This window comes from Stenella coeruleoalba (assembly GCF_951394435.1).
Source record: "Stenella coeruleoalba genome assembly, chromosome: 11".
In the NCBI taxonomy this organism is placed as follows: domain Eukaryota; kingdom Metazoa; phylum Chordata; class Mammalia; order Artiodactyla; family Delphinidae; genus Stenella; species Stenella coeruleoalba.
The window spans coordinates 50529568-50544532 of NC_137157.1; the positions used below are offsets into that span (position 1 = coordinate 50529568).

General features: G+C 40.8%; 1 long non-coding RNA gene across 1 annotated transcript in view; it reads left to right on the forward strand.

The window, feature by feature from the left end:
- LOC307194813 overlaps positions 1 to 4065 on the forward strand; it is a 40450-nt gene extending 36385 nt beyond the window's left edge. The window contains exons 2-3 of the long non-coding RNA XR_013830636.1: positions 3439 to 3550; positions 3702 to 4065. This is a non-coding gene — a long non-coding RNA (uncharacterized lncRNA). The remainder of the gene's footprint in view (positions 1 to 3438; positions 3551 to 3701) is intronic.
- Positions 4066 to 14965: the final 10900 nt, after the last annotated feature.

The following is a 14965-nucleotide window of genomic DNA, read 5'->3' on the forward strand; positions in this document are numbered from 1 at the left end:
ATTATAACTCATGCCTGATCAGAGCTTATATAACATGTGTTGTCAGACTTCTTAATTTTTGCCAAATTACTTAGCATAATGTGCTATTCCACTTTCGTTTAATGTTCATTTTCGTAATTACCAGGGAAGTTGAAAATCTTTCTGTGTGATTATTTGCCATTTGGTTTCCTTTTGTTGTGAACTGCTTGTTCAGATCATTTACCCAGCTTTCTTTCTTTCTTTTTTTTTTCTTAATTAATTAATTTTTGGCTGTGTTGGGTCTTTGTTGCTGCACATGGGCTTTCTCTAGTTGCGGCGAGCGGGGGCTACTCTTCGTTGCGGTTCGCAGGGTTCTCGTTGTGGTGGCTTCTCTTGTTTCGGAGTGCGGGCTCTAGACGCACAGGCTTCAGTAGCTGTGGCACGCGGTCTCAGTAGTTGTGGCTCGCGGGCTCTAGAGCGCAGGCTCAGTAGTTGTGGCGCATGGGCTTAATTGCTCTGTGGCACGTGGGATCTTCCCGGACCAGGGATCGAACCCGTGCCCCCTGTGTTGGTAGGTGGATTCATAACCACTGTGCCACCAGGGAAGTCCTCCAGGTTTCTATTTGATGGTCTTTTCCTGATTAATTTATAGATTTTTAAACATGTACATTCTGTATAATAATATTTTCTTGATTGTATCGTCAACATCTTCCTCCAATAGTGTGTCTTTGCATTTTTAGATGAGCTTTGCCATATGGAAAATTTCAGTTGCTTTCATGAGGTAAATTTTGTGTTTTATTTAAGAAATTCCCTAGCATTACAAGGTTATAGAGACATTCCTATATATATTGATACTCTCCACATTGTCTTCTCATAATTTTAAAGTTTTGAATTTCATAGTTAGACTTTGAATAAACCTGGAATTCATTTTTATATGTGGAATTCATTTTTTAAACATAAGGGTAGTCAATTTTCTCAGCCTCATTTATTAGATAGCCCATTCTTTCCCCGCTATTTATTATGCCACTTTCAGGGGCCCCCTGACACCAGAAGTACATATACCAGAAGTACATATTGGGAAATATGTGAATGTCTGTTTTGGGGTTTTCTATCCTGTTGCATTAGTCCATCTATTTGTCCTAATATCACACTGTTCTAAGGTCCAAAGCTTTATAGTAAATCTTGAGGGCAAGATGTCCCCCTCCTTATTTTTATTTTTCAAAATTTTCTTGATTACTCTTGGTCCTTTATTCTTCCATATGTATTTTAGGATTAGCTTGTCAAATTTAGTCAAAAACCCTGTTAAGAGTGGGATTAGAAGGGCGATACATTTATGGATTAATTTGGGAAAAAATTAACATTCTTACAGCATGGAGTCTTTCCATCTGTTAACATTCCAGGGACTTCCCTGGTGGTGCAGTGGTTAAGAACCCACCTCCCAACGCAGGCGACACGGTTTCGAGCCCTGGTCTGGGAAGATCCCACATGCCACAGAGCACGAAGCCTGTGCTCTAGAGCCTGCGGGCCACAACTACTGAGCCTGTGTGCCACAACTACTGAAGCCTGTGTGCTTAGAGCCCATGCTTCTCAACAAGAGAAGCTACCAAAATGAGAAGCCCGCGCACCACAACGAAGAGTAGCCCCCGCTCACTGCAACCAGAGAGAGCCCGTGTGTGACAACAAAGACCCAAAGCAGCCAAAAATAGATAAATAAATTTATAAAAACAAACAAAAATTCTATACATTTCCATTTATTGGTTTTATGTCCTTAAATACATTTGAATATTTTCCACTAAGAATTGCACATCTTTGGTTAAATTCATCATCTGCCTTATATCTTTTTGCTGCCACTGTGAATGGGATCTTTAGTTACATTTTCTAAATAGTTGTTTATTAGGTATAATGAAGCTACTATTTTTATACATTGTTTCTCTTTCCAGCAACTTTGATGAACTCTCATTAATTTTATTAAACCAGTTATGGATTATCTTCAATTTTATATGTCAATAACCATATCATTGGCTACTATTGACCACCCTGTTTCACTTTTCCAGTTCTTTCTCTCTCTCTCTCTTTTTTTCCTGTTATGGATTTCTGTCCTGAATAGAAGCAGTAATAGTGAGCATCCTTCCTCTGTCCCTGACTTTAAAGGTAATGCTCCTGTGATGTTGTACACCTGAAACTAATATAATGTTATATGTCAATTGTATCTCAATTTTTAAAAAGTCATGCCTCTAATGTTTCACATTTAGAATGATGTTTGCTTTAGATTGTTGGCAGGTAGCTATATCAGGTTAAGAACATTTCTTTTTACTCCAAATTTATAATGTTTCTTTCTTGCTTGCTTTTTCCTTCCCTCCCTTCCCTCTCTTTTTTCTTTTTCTCTTCCTTCCCTCTCTCTTCCTCTTCCTTACTTTCCTTTGTAAAAAATTAATGAACAAATGTTAAGTTTTACCAAATGTTTGTGCAATTATGTTCATAGTTATGCTTAGCATATAATTTTTCTCAAGCTGTACTGTCTATGTGGAGTTTTAATATCAAAAGTTTGCTAGTTTCATAAAAGGAACTGGGGATCATCTCCCTTTTTTTAGTTGTTAGAACTGTTGTTATATGGTCTTTGAAGGTTTGGTGATATCCAGTACCTTTAATGTATACTAGATTAAACATATATCTACTAAATTGAATATTAATAATAATTAAATTAATGCATACTTAATACAATAATTATGTTAATATAGCATATTAATATAAAATAATGATTTAGTGTAATTATTAAGACAATGTATTAATAATGATATATTAAAATATAACTTATTAATTGACTATATTTCTTATATTAAATGAATGTAAATTAAAGTTTGGTATTTAGTATTTTCCCTTTACCTCACAGTTGAGGTAGCAGCTGTATTACAGCTACTCTGGTAATTGCTCTAATTTCCATTTGGGCACCTTTTGAGCTTATCTTCCTTCTCTGGGAACTTAAAAACTTCCACGTGATCTCAGTGTGTTGAGAAAACAGGCCTAGCCTTCTGACCAGTTCTCAGAGGGACTGTCTCCTTGGTGTCTCCTGTCTCTCCATTGCTCACTGGGGTGACCTGGAAATCACCTTACGGTGGGGTGAGGATCTTATTTCGAACATCGAGAGTAACACAATTCTACGTGAAAACAAGCTTGTACACCTTTCCAACTGAATCTTCCCAGTGGTCTCTGAATAAACCTCACCCATAGCAAAAATTCAATGGAAGTTAGTTCTGGTTTTAATAAAGCACTGTCAAACAATATCATGAACCATTAATCCATGCCAAAATAAGAAAGTGGAGAAGGTGTCAAGTGCTTGGTCATCTACCATTTGAAGGCTCCTTGTTGATTTTTTTAGGGCACCATAAGGCATCTAATAGAAGAGGCCTGCACGGACACGGTCGGGCCTTCCCTTGCTTTTGTGAGATCTAGACCTAAATGTGTCATCTCTGATCTCTTTAGGTGCCCTTCCTTCCAACTAGGGACCTGAGAACTCCTTCTACCATCTAGGTATGAAGCCACCATGGACAGCACAGCTCAAAATCCCTATGCTGGATCTTCTTTGCGTCAAATGGTAAGTAATGGCCTTAATCGGGTCATTGAAAAGGAGGGTCTCTTGATCCTTCATTCTCATTTCTGAGCTTTATTTTCTCCTCACTTCCACCTTTATTCCCTGAAATCAGTATTGCCTAGAAATTCTTCCTGCCACAATTATGCTTTCCCAGAAACTCTGGAGCTGGCAGGCAAGAGCCATCCCAGCCCACACCCGGGCCCCTGCACGCCGCCATCCTTACTCACAGCTCCTGTGGGGTTTTCCAAGACTGAGAAGATTCAAAACACACTCTTTGAGGCAAAATGGCCCCAGGAGGAGATTCACGCTAACATAACAAAGTCTGACAAGGAGTACAGCTCATTCTGGCCCCTCACCCATATCAGGATGCATGTTTGAGAAGAATTGCCAAATACTAAATTAAAAAAGCACACAACTTCATTCTTGTGGTTTTTGTACCATTATTTCAGACAGGCTTGGACAAATTCTACTAATTCTATTGCTAAGTGATGGCTCCAGAAGCATTTCCAGCAACTCGAGGGAGAAAGGAGGTAGGGAGGGAGTGGGAGAGGGGGAGTGGGTTAAATAAGCCTGGTGGGCTCCAGTGGGGCCACCCAAACTACTGAGGGAAGCTCCTGCCACTCACCTTACAAACGTTTTGAAACTTTGCTCCTACTGAGGTAGAGGTTGGCAGGGGTGAGGGTACACGGTGAAGAAGAAGGAAGGAGTATCCCCTTCGGCAAGGGGAGGTCAGCTCATTCTGCCATCCTGCGTGGAACAGCTGTTGTGTACAGAGGTAAGCAATGCCCACACGCTAGCTGAACTAGGGGACAGGACCCTGGCTTTAGTGGTTGTCCAGGTACCAGGACTGATCCAAACAGGCCTAAGATTGTAAGTTTTGGTATTCAAAGCAAAGTCTGGGGCTGGAAACAGGGATTGCAATAAACTATTAAGCCCAAAGCTGATCACAAAGAATAAAACCCAGGAGTTGGAAGCACAGTGAGCAACTGGGCCCAGAACAGGTATAGAATGCAAGGCCTGGAAAAATCCCAGGAGGGAGACCCCATGGTGCGGAGAGAGCAGCCCAGCCCTGATCAGAGAAGGAAATCACAAGGTCTCATCCTCAAAGAAGGAACCACACCAGAAGACGAGATAGTCACGTAAACAGATAAACCTACACTTCATCCCAGCTGCAATCGTGCATATAACCTCCCAAATGCTAAGGTAAAGGAGAGAAGAACCTGACTGGGTCCATTTTGGGGGCAGTGTTGTGGAAGGTTTTGCAGAGGAGGTCACAATTAAGAGGGTTTAACGTGATGCTGGCAGATAAATGTGGGAAAGGCAAGAGAATGGCTGTGTGAAGATACCCAGGTATGAAACAACATGGTGTGTGGGGAGCCATAAGGAGTGAGGTCATTCTGGAGGGGAGGAAGAGAGGGCAAGTGTGAGAGTCAAGACTGGAAAGGAGGACCTGTGGGCTGGCATAATGATGGAGGGCCTCAAATTCCATGCTAAGGAGTTGCCTCTGCTGGGTTATAACCAGGCTGTGTGACTTCATCACTTTTGAGTTTTTGAAGGATAAATTTCTGGAGTCTGAAGCATAGAATATTCATTTTGGCTACAGGAGTGAAAGGACTTGGCCATTTAGAAAGCTACTGCAGTGGTTCATGTCAAGGCTAAGAAGGCTAGAACAAAAGTAGTGGCAGTGGGATTGGGGCAGGGCATGGGGAACAGATCCAATATATAATTAAGACTTGATCATGAGTTCAGATATAAGAGGTGAGGTAGAGATAAGGGTCAAAGATGACCAGCTCAAGTGCCATTCATCCATCTGCTGTCATCTCCCATGCCTCTAACTTTCCTTTGCACTTGACCTTTACATATAGTCCATGTGGACCACAAAGCCCTCCTTACCTGCAACCTCCACTAACCTTTCCAAATTCACTTCCTACCCTTGCTCATTGTGCTTTGGCCACACTGGTCACATCACATACTCCAAGCATGCTCCTGTCTCAGGACCTTTGCACTTACCTGTTCCATCTGCCTGTAATGCTCTTCACCCAAATATCCTCATGGCTGGCACTCTGATTTCTTTCAGGTGTCTGACCAAATATCAACTGATCAGAGAGGACCCCTGTAACTATACTCTATTTGAAATAGAAACAGCTTCCGCCCATATCACTTAAAAAATACCCTTAATTGTGCTTGATTTTTCCACAGAATACTTAGCCATTCCCTTTTTCCTGAAAAGTTCTGATTATTCTGTGGTAATGATCATCACCAAACATTAGTGGCTAAACACAACAAAAATGTCTGATTCGTGCAACATGTCCACTTCAGACCAGCAGGGGGCTCCACTTGTGGTAATCCCTCAGGGTCTCAGAGTGATGAGGCTTCATGTAACATGTTGCTTCCACAACGACCACAGCAGTGGTAAGGGAATGTAGTAGTCTGTGCCCAGGCTCCTGAAGCTTCTGCCGGCAAGTGACACAAGTAATTTCTGCTCCTGTGTCACCGGCACTAATAAGTCATACGACTATACCTAAATCCAAAAGAGGAAGGAAAGCGTGCTGTCACCATGTGCACAGCAGGCAGACAACCAGCAATATTTGGGGAACAGTACTCACTATTTGGTACTATAATAGCAGACACATTAAAGAGTTATTTCTTTCTCATCAATCTCTTCTCCAGAATACGAGCATGATAGCCACGTCTTTACTTTGTTCCCTGTGGTTTCCCCAATGTTGAGAACATGCTTGGCATATAGTAAGCACTTAAAAAATGTTTGTTCAATGATTAACACCCATCCAAGGTCTCCCTCTTGGCTGAAACTCCCTGAGGGCACATTCAAGGTTCCTCTATCTTTGTATCTCCTTTGATTTCTGGACAATGTCTTGGACCTATTAAACATTTATTAAACATTTTCTTAGGAAAAAACAACCTATGGCTTAAGTCCCTGCCACCCTGTTTTATCAGAACTCAAAAATAAAGTATTTTTTAGCCGAGAGAATACTGGAAACAGATTGGGAGAATGAAGGGAGAGAGAGAAAATAGGAGCAAGGCAAAAACCTTTTGACTAGGTATGATGCGCTAGGCCCTGTGTTAGGTAATTCCGGAACTCTCAAAGATTGGGGGTAGGGGGTATCAACTGAGTCCAGATTTCTTAAAATAAATTATATTTGCTACCTGCTTTTTATTTGAATCCACCTTCTCCCCCCTCTCCCCGCAAAGCACATAGTTTAACACAATTCTCTCTGATTTGGGTTAGAAAATTTTACAACTTAGAAAGCCACATGGCTCTCTGAGTACAGATCCAATCAGCAGACACTGACTTATTAAAAAATTGCTGTCCTCTTTATCGTTGGTTTTGAGTTTACCAATTAGTCAGACTTCTTTATAGTGGGAAACTCTGCAGTTGTGGCCTTCCAGGGACAAGCCTTAGTGGGAAAGTGAACTAAACTAGCCACCGTGAGGCACCCGAGGTTGTGGCTGAGAGAAAAATGCAGTTTGTAACACAGGCGATTGACTCAAGTTTCCACTTGTTGGCTCCTGGATATTGGGTGTCAACCCCTCAGAAACGTGGAGTGAGTAGACGGACGAACATTCAGTCTCATTCAGAAGCTGAGGTTCATAGAACACATCTGTCCTAGCTTTCTAATTTATGAATAAAAACATGGTAAACATACACACAGGGAAACATGTCTGGACCAAGACAGAAAGCTCTTGGAGGCCCTTTCAAAAATGGAAAGTATGAATGTTCCCTCCTACCTTCACCTGCCAGAGAAAAAGCTGGATACAAGCATAGCAGTGAGTGCTGTGGTTGCAGAAGAGCTGGGTTTTGCTTGTTTGTTTCTAGTCTCCCCAAAGAGGAAAAGAGCAGTATGTTGGTGGTACGAAAAATAGTATTGATAGTAACACATACCCTACAAGTGAGCACCGAAGGAGACCCTGGGGAAGGGAATTGGTCTGCATCTTGGCCTGAGGACCTTATCATCGTGGCACCCTCGCTGGAGTGTGATGCAGGGAGGTGGCACCAGACATCTCCAGCAAGAATGGTTCCTTAGTGTTAGCAGGCTTCTTGGAAACAAAGGCAGGATTTCAGAAAAATGAAAATGATGCTCAAAGGCAATATCCTTTGCCAGGTCTTTTTCTCTGGCTAGAGGCTGTGACTCAATCTGGCACCAACTTCTACCTGTGCTTTGGAACGCTGGGATACCCACCTGCCTCTCAAACGCTCCAGAATGCGGGAGAGATCGGAAGAGTGGAGATGAACACCCAGTGTCACCACTAGCACCCTTAAAGTGGAGGGAGCCTAGGGCAGGGCTTTCACTCGTACAGTTGGTGAATATATACAGATTCAAGTAAAGTTCCCCTCCTGAGCAGACACAGGCCTGTACCAGTGTTCATGATTTGGCAAGCAGAGTGCTTGCTAGATTTTAGTCTTACTTGCCACTTCAGCTTGGTACCTTTCCGCAGTGAGCAACCTGTACAGCCATACGTGGCAGCCTAGCTGCTTCAACTTTCTTCAGCAAACTCTCCCATCATCTTCTGGCTCTTAGTGACTAAGATTCATCTGTAGGGAAATTTCTTCGTCAAGCTTTTGTATCCTGGGAAGTAATTCTTTCCCTTCTCTGAATATTTCCGTTCTTCTAAACATTTCTAATAGAAGCAAATGCTTCTAATTTGAAAAGAAAAGTGTGTCTCTCAACTGATTTCTTGGTGGGGCAAGTAGACTCACAGTAACAGTACTTAAGAACTCTACAAAAGGAAACCCTTATCTCTTAGCTCTGTCAGTTGAGTAACTGTGTTTCCTTGTTGGCCGGAGATTCCCTTAAACCACCACAGAAACCCCAGCACCAATCCATTGAGATGAGCATGTTTTAGAGATGGGCCAGATGGAAAGAGTCCAGATTCCATCTGTTTATTATATAGATGTGGCCACTGTCCAAATCTTGTAGAATTGCCAGGAGAGAAAAAAAATCACAAGGCGGTGCATTTTGAGGGTGATCACAGTTCTTTGGACTATTTTAAAAGCTCTGTCTGTTCCGTGTGTGTGTGTGTGTGTGTGTGTGTGTGTGTGTGTGTGTGTGTGTAAAGGACACCTTCCAGGTCTCTCTAGAGTCAGGCAGACCTGGATTTGAACTTCTGATCTATTGCTTATTAGCTCTATCAGGGCTGGTTAATTCATGTTGCTGTCCTTCAGTATCTCCATCTATGTCAAAGAGTTGGTGTGAGAAGCAAGAGATTGTAGAGACCATTCATGAAGAGCACTTAACATAGTGATCAGCACATATTAAATGACTGATAAATGGCAGCTGTTATTATTGGTAATAATATTTTTTTCAAATAGGAATTAAACACCCTTGGGTTGTATATTCACAATATTTTTTAAATTGGGGTATAGTATTTTTACAATGTTAATTTTTACTGTACAGCGAAGTGAAGTGGAGTTCCCTGTGCTATACAGCGGGTTCTTATTAGTTATCTATTTTATACATATTAGTGTATATATGTCCATCCCAATCTCCTGGTTCATCCCATCCCCTGCTTTCCCCCCTTGTGGTAATAATAATTTGTTATTATTTTAATTTTCATTAATAGTTTATTGTTTGCAAGGCTTCAACTCCCTCAAAGCATTTCTAACACTGAGCTAATGGATTCCCTGCATCCCTCAGACTTGAGACCTTCGGGAATAGTTCACAATTGTGCTTCCTGCCATATAGCCTTAAGGATAAATTCAAATATGCCAGTAGTAATTTTTTCACTTTAATTCAGCAATTGAATTTTTGGAGTACTTTCTTGGTTTAAGATGCTGGGCTGGTTAGAACTGCAAAGATATTTGTCCCAGGATCCCTTCCTCCAGGTACTTCCTAAGGCATGTACAGTGACTGTACATGACACAACATCTTTCTCCACTACACTCTCCACATAAACTCCTAGAGAGCAAAATTGCTGCCTGGTTTGTGGTTGTACCTCCAGCGTCTAGCCTAGTGCCTGGCAAGTGGCAAGTACTCAAAACAGATATTTCTGAATGAATAAAAGCAGTAGATGATGTATATCTGCTCTAGATGTCTTTCTCCAAGTCTTATCTCTAGCTCCATGCCCAACTGTTCTCTTATCTCCACACAACTTTATGCCCAAATGTGTCACACATACTGCATTTCACAGTGCATGATCACTCAGCTTTGCACGTGCTGTTCCTACTCTCTGAATGCCCTTCCTTCCTCTGCCTGTTGAGCTTCTAACCATCCTTGATGATCCAGTCAAACACCAGCTCCTCAGTGGAACCTTCCTTGACCTTCCAGAGTTAATCACACTCTTCTTGGTACTCTCTTGATATTTTGAACGAGGCTGCCCCTATCATTTGTAGGGCTCAGGCAAGAGCACAAATGGACATCCACATACCACATGTCCAAATGTTTAAGTTATAAATCAAACCAATCAATGGTTGAATAAAATATGTTCTATCTTCTTCTCTTGTCAAAGGTATACAGTAACAGAATAAAAAATATGAGACATTAGTTTTATAAGACTGAAATTTGGCAAAATATTGAAGATGGCTGAATTTAATTTAACCATCATTACTAAGCACCATTTAATTTATAGGCTGGAAATATTTAGATGAGTAGTAAAAAAAGATATGCAGAAAGATTGGTTCAAGATGGCGGAGTAGAAGGACATGAGCTCACTTTCTCCTGTGAGAGCACCGGAATCACAACTAACTGCTGAACAGTCATTGACAGGAGGACACTGGAACTCACCAAAAAAGATACCCCACATCCAAAGACAAAGGAGAAGCTGCAATGACATGGTACAAGGGACAAAATCACAATGAAATCAAATCTCATAACCGCAGGGTGGGTGATTCACAAATTGGAGAACAATTATACCACAGAAGTCCACCCACTGGAGTGAATGTTCTGAGCCCCACGTCAGGCTTCCAAACATGGGGGTCCAGCAACGGGAGGAGGAATTTCCAGAGAATCAGACTTTGAAGGCTAGCGGGATTTGATCGCAGAACTTTGACAGGACTGGGGGAAAGAGAGACTCCACTCTTGGAGGGCACACACTAAGTAGTGTGTGCACCAGGACCCGGGGGAAGGAGCAGTGACCCCATAGAAGACTGAACCAGACTTACCTGCTAGTGTTGGAGGGTCTTCTGCAGAGGTGGGGGGTGGCTGTGGCTCACCATGAGGACAAGGACACTGGCAGCAGAAGTTCTGGGAAGTACTCCTTGGCATGAGCCCTCCTGGAGTCCACCATTAGCCCCACCAAAGAGCCTGTAGGTTCCAGTGCTGGGTCTCCTCAGGCCAAAGAACCAACAGGGAGGGAACTCAGCCCCACCTATCAGCAGACAAGCAGATTAAAGTTTTACTGAGCTCAGCCCACCAGAGCAACACCCAGCTCTACCCACCACCAGTCCCTCCCATCAGGAAGCTTGCACAAGCCTCTTAGAAAGCCTCATCCACCAGAGGGCAGACAGCAGAAGCAAGAAGAGCTACAATCCTGCAGCCTGTGGAACAAAAACCACATTCACAGAAAGTTAGACAAAATGAAAAGGCAGAAGAAAATGTACCAGATGAAGGAACAAGATAAAACCCCAGGAAAACAACTAAATGAACTGCAGATAGATAACTTTCCAGAAAAAGAATTCAGAATAATGATAGTGAAGATGATCCAGGACCTCGGAAAAAGAATGGAGGCAAAGGGTGGACCTAGAGTCTGTCATACAGAGTGAAGTAAGTCAGAAAGAGAAAAACAAATATCATATGCTAACACATATATATGGAATCTAAAAAAAAAAAAAAAAAGGTTCTGAAGAACCTAGGGTCAGGATAGGAATAAAGATGCAGACAAAGAATGTACTTGAGGACACGGGGAGTGGGAAGGATAAGCTGGGATGCAGTAAGAGACTGGCATGGACATATATATACTACCAAATGTAAAATAGATAGCTAGTGGGAAGCAGCCACATAGCACAGGGAGATCAGCTCGGTAATTTGTGACCACCTAGAGGTGCGACCACCTGGAGGGAGATGCAAGAGGGAGGAGATATGGAGATATATGTATATGTATAGCCGATTCACTTTGTTATAAGGCAGAAACTAACACACCATTGTAAAGCAATTATACTTCAATAAAGATGTTAAAAGAAAAAAAAAAAGAATGGATGCAAAGATCGAGAAGATGCAAGAAATGTTTAACAAAGACCTAGAAGAATTAAAGAACAAGCACCTAGAAGAATTAAAGAACAAACAAACAGAGATGAATAATACAATAACTGAAATGAAAAATACACTAGAAGGAATCAATAGCAGAATAACTGAGACAGAAGAATAGATAAGTGACCTGGAAGACAGAATGGTGGAATTCACTGCCGCACAACAGAATAAAGAAAAAAGAATGAAAAGAAATGAAGACAGCCTAAGAGACTTCTGGGACAACATTAAATACACCAACATTCACATTATAGGAGTCCCAGAAGGAGAAGAGAGAGAGAGAGGACCCTAGAAAATATTTGAAGAGATTATAGTCAAAAACTTCCCTAAGATGGGAAAGGAAATAGCCACCCAAGTCCAGGAAGTGCAGAGAGTCCCAGGCAGGAGAAACCCAAGGAGAAACACGCTGAGACAAATAATAATGAAATTGACAAAATTAAAAGCAAAGAAAAATTATTAAAAACAACAAGGGAAAAATGACATACAAGGGAACTCCCATATGGTTAACAGCTGATTTCTCAGCATAAACTCTACAAACCAGAAGAGAGTGGCACAATATATTTAAAGTGATGAAAGGGAAGAACCTACAACCAAGATTACTCTACCTGGAAAGGATCTCTTTCAGATTCAACAGAGAAATCAAAAGCTTTACAGACAAGCAAAAGCTAAGAGAATTCAGCACCACCAAACCAGCTCTACAACAAATGCTAAGGGAACTTCTCTAAGTGGGAAACACAAGAGAAGAAATGGACCTACATAAGCAAACCCAAAATAATTAAGAAAATGGTAATAGAAACATACATATTGATAATTACCTTAAATGTGAATGGATTAAATGATCCAACCAAAAGACACAGGCTCACTGAATGGATACAGAAACAAGACCTAGGGGCTTCCCTAGTGGCGCAGTGGTTGAGAGTCCGCCTGCCGATGCAGGGGACGCGGGTTCGTGCCCCGGTCCGGGAAGATCCCACATGCCGCGGAGCTGCTGGGCCCGTGAGCCATGGCCGCTGAGCCTGCGCGTCCGGAGCTTGTGCTCCGCAACGGGAGGGGCCCCAGCAGTGAGAGGCCCGTGTACCGAAAAAAAAAAAAAAAACAAAAACAAGACCTGTATATATGCTGTTTACAAGAGACCCACTTCAGACCTAGAGACACATACAGACTGAGAGTGAGGGAATGGAAAAAGATATTCCATGCAAATGGAAATCAAAAGAAAGCTGGAGTAGCAATACTCATATCAGATAAAATAGACTTTAAAATAAAGAATGTTACAAGAGACAAGGAAGGACACTACATAATGATCAAGGGATAAATCCAAGAAGAAGATATAACAATTATAAATATATATGCACCCAACATAGGAGCACCACAATACATAAGGCAAATGCTAACAGCTATAAAAGATGAAATCGACAGTAATACAATCATAGTGGGGGATTTTTAACACCTCACTTACACCAATGGACAGATCATCCAGACAGAAAATTAATAAGGAAACACAAGCTTTAAATGACACCATAGACGAGATAGATTTAATTGATATTTATAGGACATTCCATCCAAAAACAGCAGATTACACTTTCTTCTCACGTACACATGGAACATTCTCCAGGATAGATCATATCTTGGGTCACAAATCAAACCTTGGTAAATTTAAGAAAATTGAAATCATATCAAGCATCTTTTCCAACCACAATGCTATGAGATTAGAAATAAATTACAGGGAAAAAAACGTATAAAGCACAAACACATGGAGGCTAAACAATACACTACTTAACAACCAAGAGATCACTGAAGAAATCAAAGAGGAAATAAAAGCAAACCTAGAGACAAATGACAACAAAAACACGGTGATCCAAAACCCATGGGATGCAGCAAAAACAATACAATCCTACCTCAAGAAACAAGAAAAAAATCTCAAATAAACAATCTAACCTTATACCTGAGGGAACTAGAGAAAGAAGAGCAAACAAAACCCAAAGTTAGTAGAAGGAAAGATATCTTAAAATCAGAGCAGAAATAAATGAGATAGAAACAAAGAACACAATAGCAATGATCAATAAAACTAAAAGCTGGTTCTTTGAGAAGATAAACAAAATTAATAAACCTAAAGACTCATCAAGAAAAAGATGGAGAGGACTCAAATCAATAAAATTAGAAATGAAAAAAGAGAAGTTACAATGGACATCACAAAAATGCAAAGCATCTTAAGAGACTATTACAAGAAACTCTATGCCAATAAAATGGACAATCTGGAAGAAATGGACAAATACTTAGAAAGGTATAACCTTCTAAGACTGAACCAGGAAGAAATAGAAAATATGAACAGACCAATCACAAGTAATGCAGTTGAAACTGTGGTTAAAAATCTTCCAACAAACAAAATCCAGGACCATATGGCTTCACAGGTGAATTCTATCAAACATCTAGAGAAGAGCTAACACACATCTCTCTCAAACTCTTCCAAAAAATTGCAGAGGAAGGAACACTCCCACATTCATTCTATGAAGCCACCATCACCCTGACACCAAAACCAGACAAAGATACTACAAAAAAAGAAAATCACAGACCAATATCACTGATGAATATAGATGCAAAACCCCTCAAAAAAATGGTAGCAAACAGAATCCAACAACACATTAAAAGGATCATACACCATGATCAAGTGGGATTTATCACAAGGATGCAAGGATTCTTCAATATTTGCAAATCAATCAGTGTGATACACCATATTAACAAATTGAAGAATAAAAACTATATGATCATCTCAGTAGATGCAGAAAAAGCTTTTGACAAAATTCAGCACCCATTTATGATAAAAACTCTCCAGAAAGTGGGCATATTATGTTGAGGAACCTACCTCAACATAATAAAGCCCATATACAACAAACCCACAGCAAACATCATTCTCAGTGGTGAAAAACTGAAAGCATCTCCTCTAAGATCAGGAACAAGACAAGGATGTCCACTCTTGCCACTATTATTCAACATAGTTTTGGAAGTACTAGCCATGGCAATCAGAGAAGAAAAAGAAATAAAAGGAATACAAGTTGGAAAAGAAGAAGTAAAACTGTCACTGTTTTCAGATGACATTATACTATACATAGAGATTCCTAAAGATGCCACCAGAAAACTACTAGAACTAATCAATGAATTTGGTAAAGTTGCAGGATACAAAATTAATGCACAGAAATCTCTTGTATTCCTATATACTAACAAC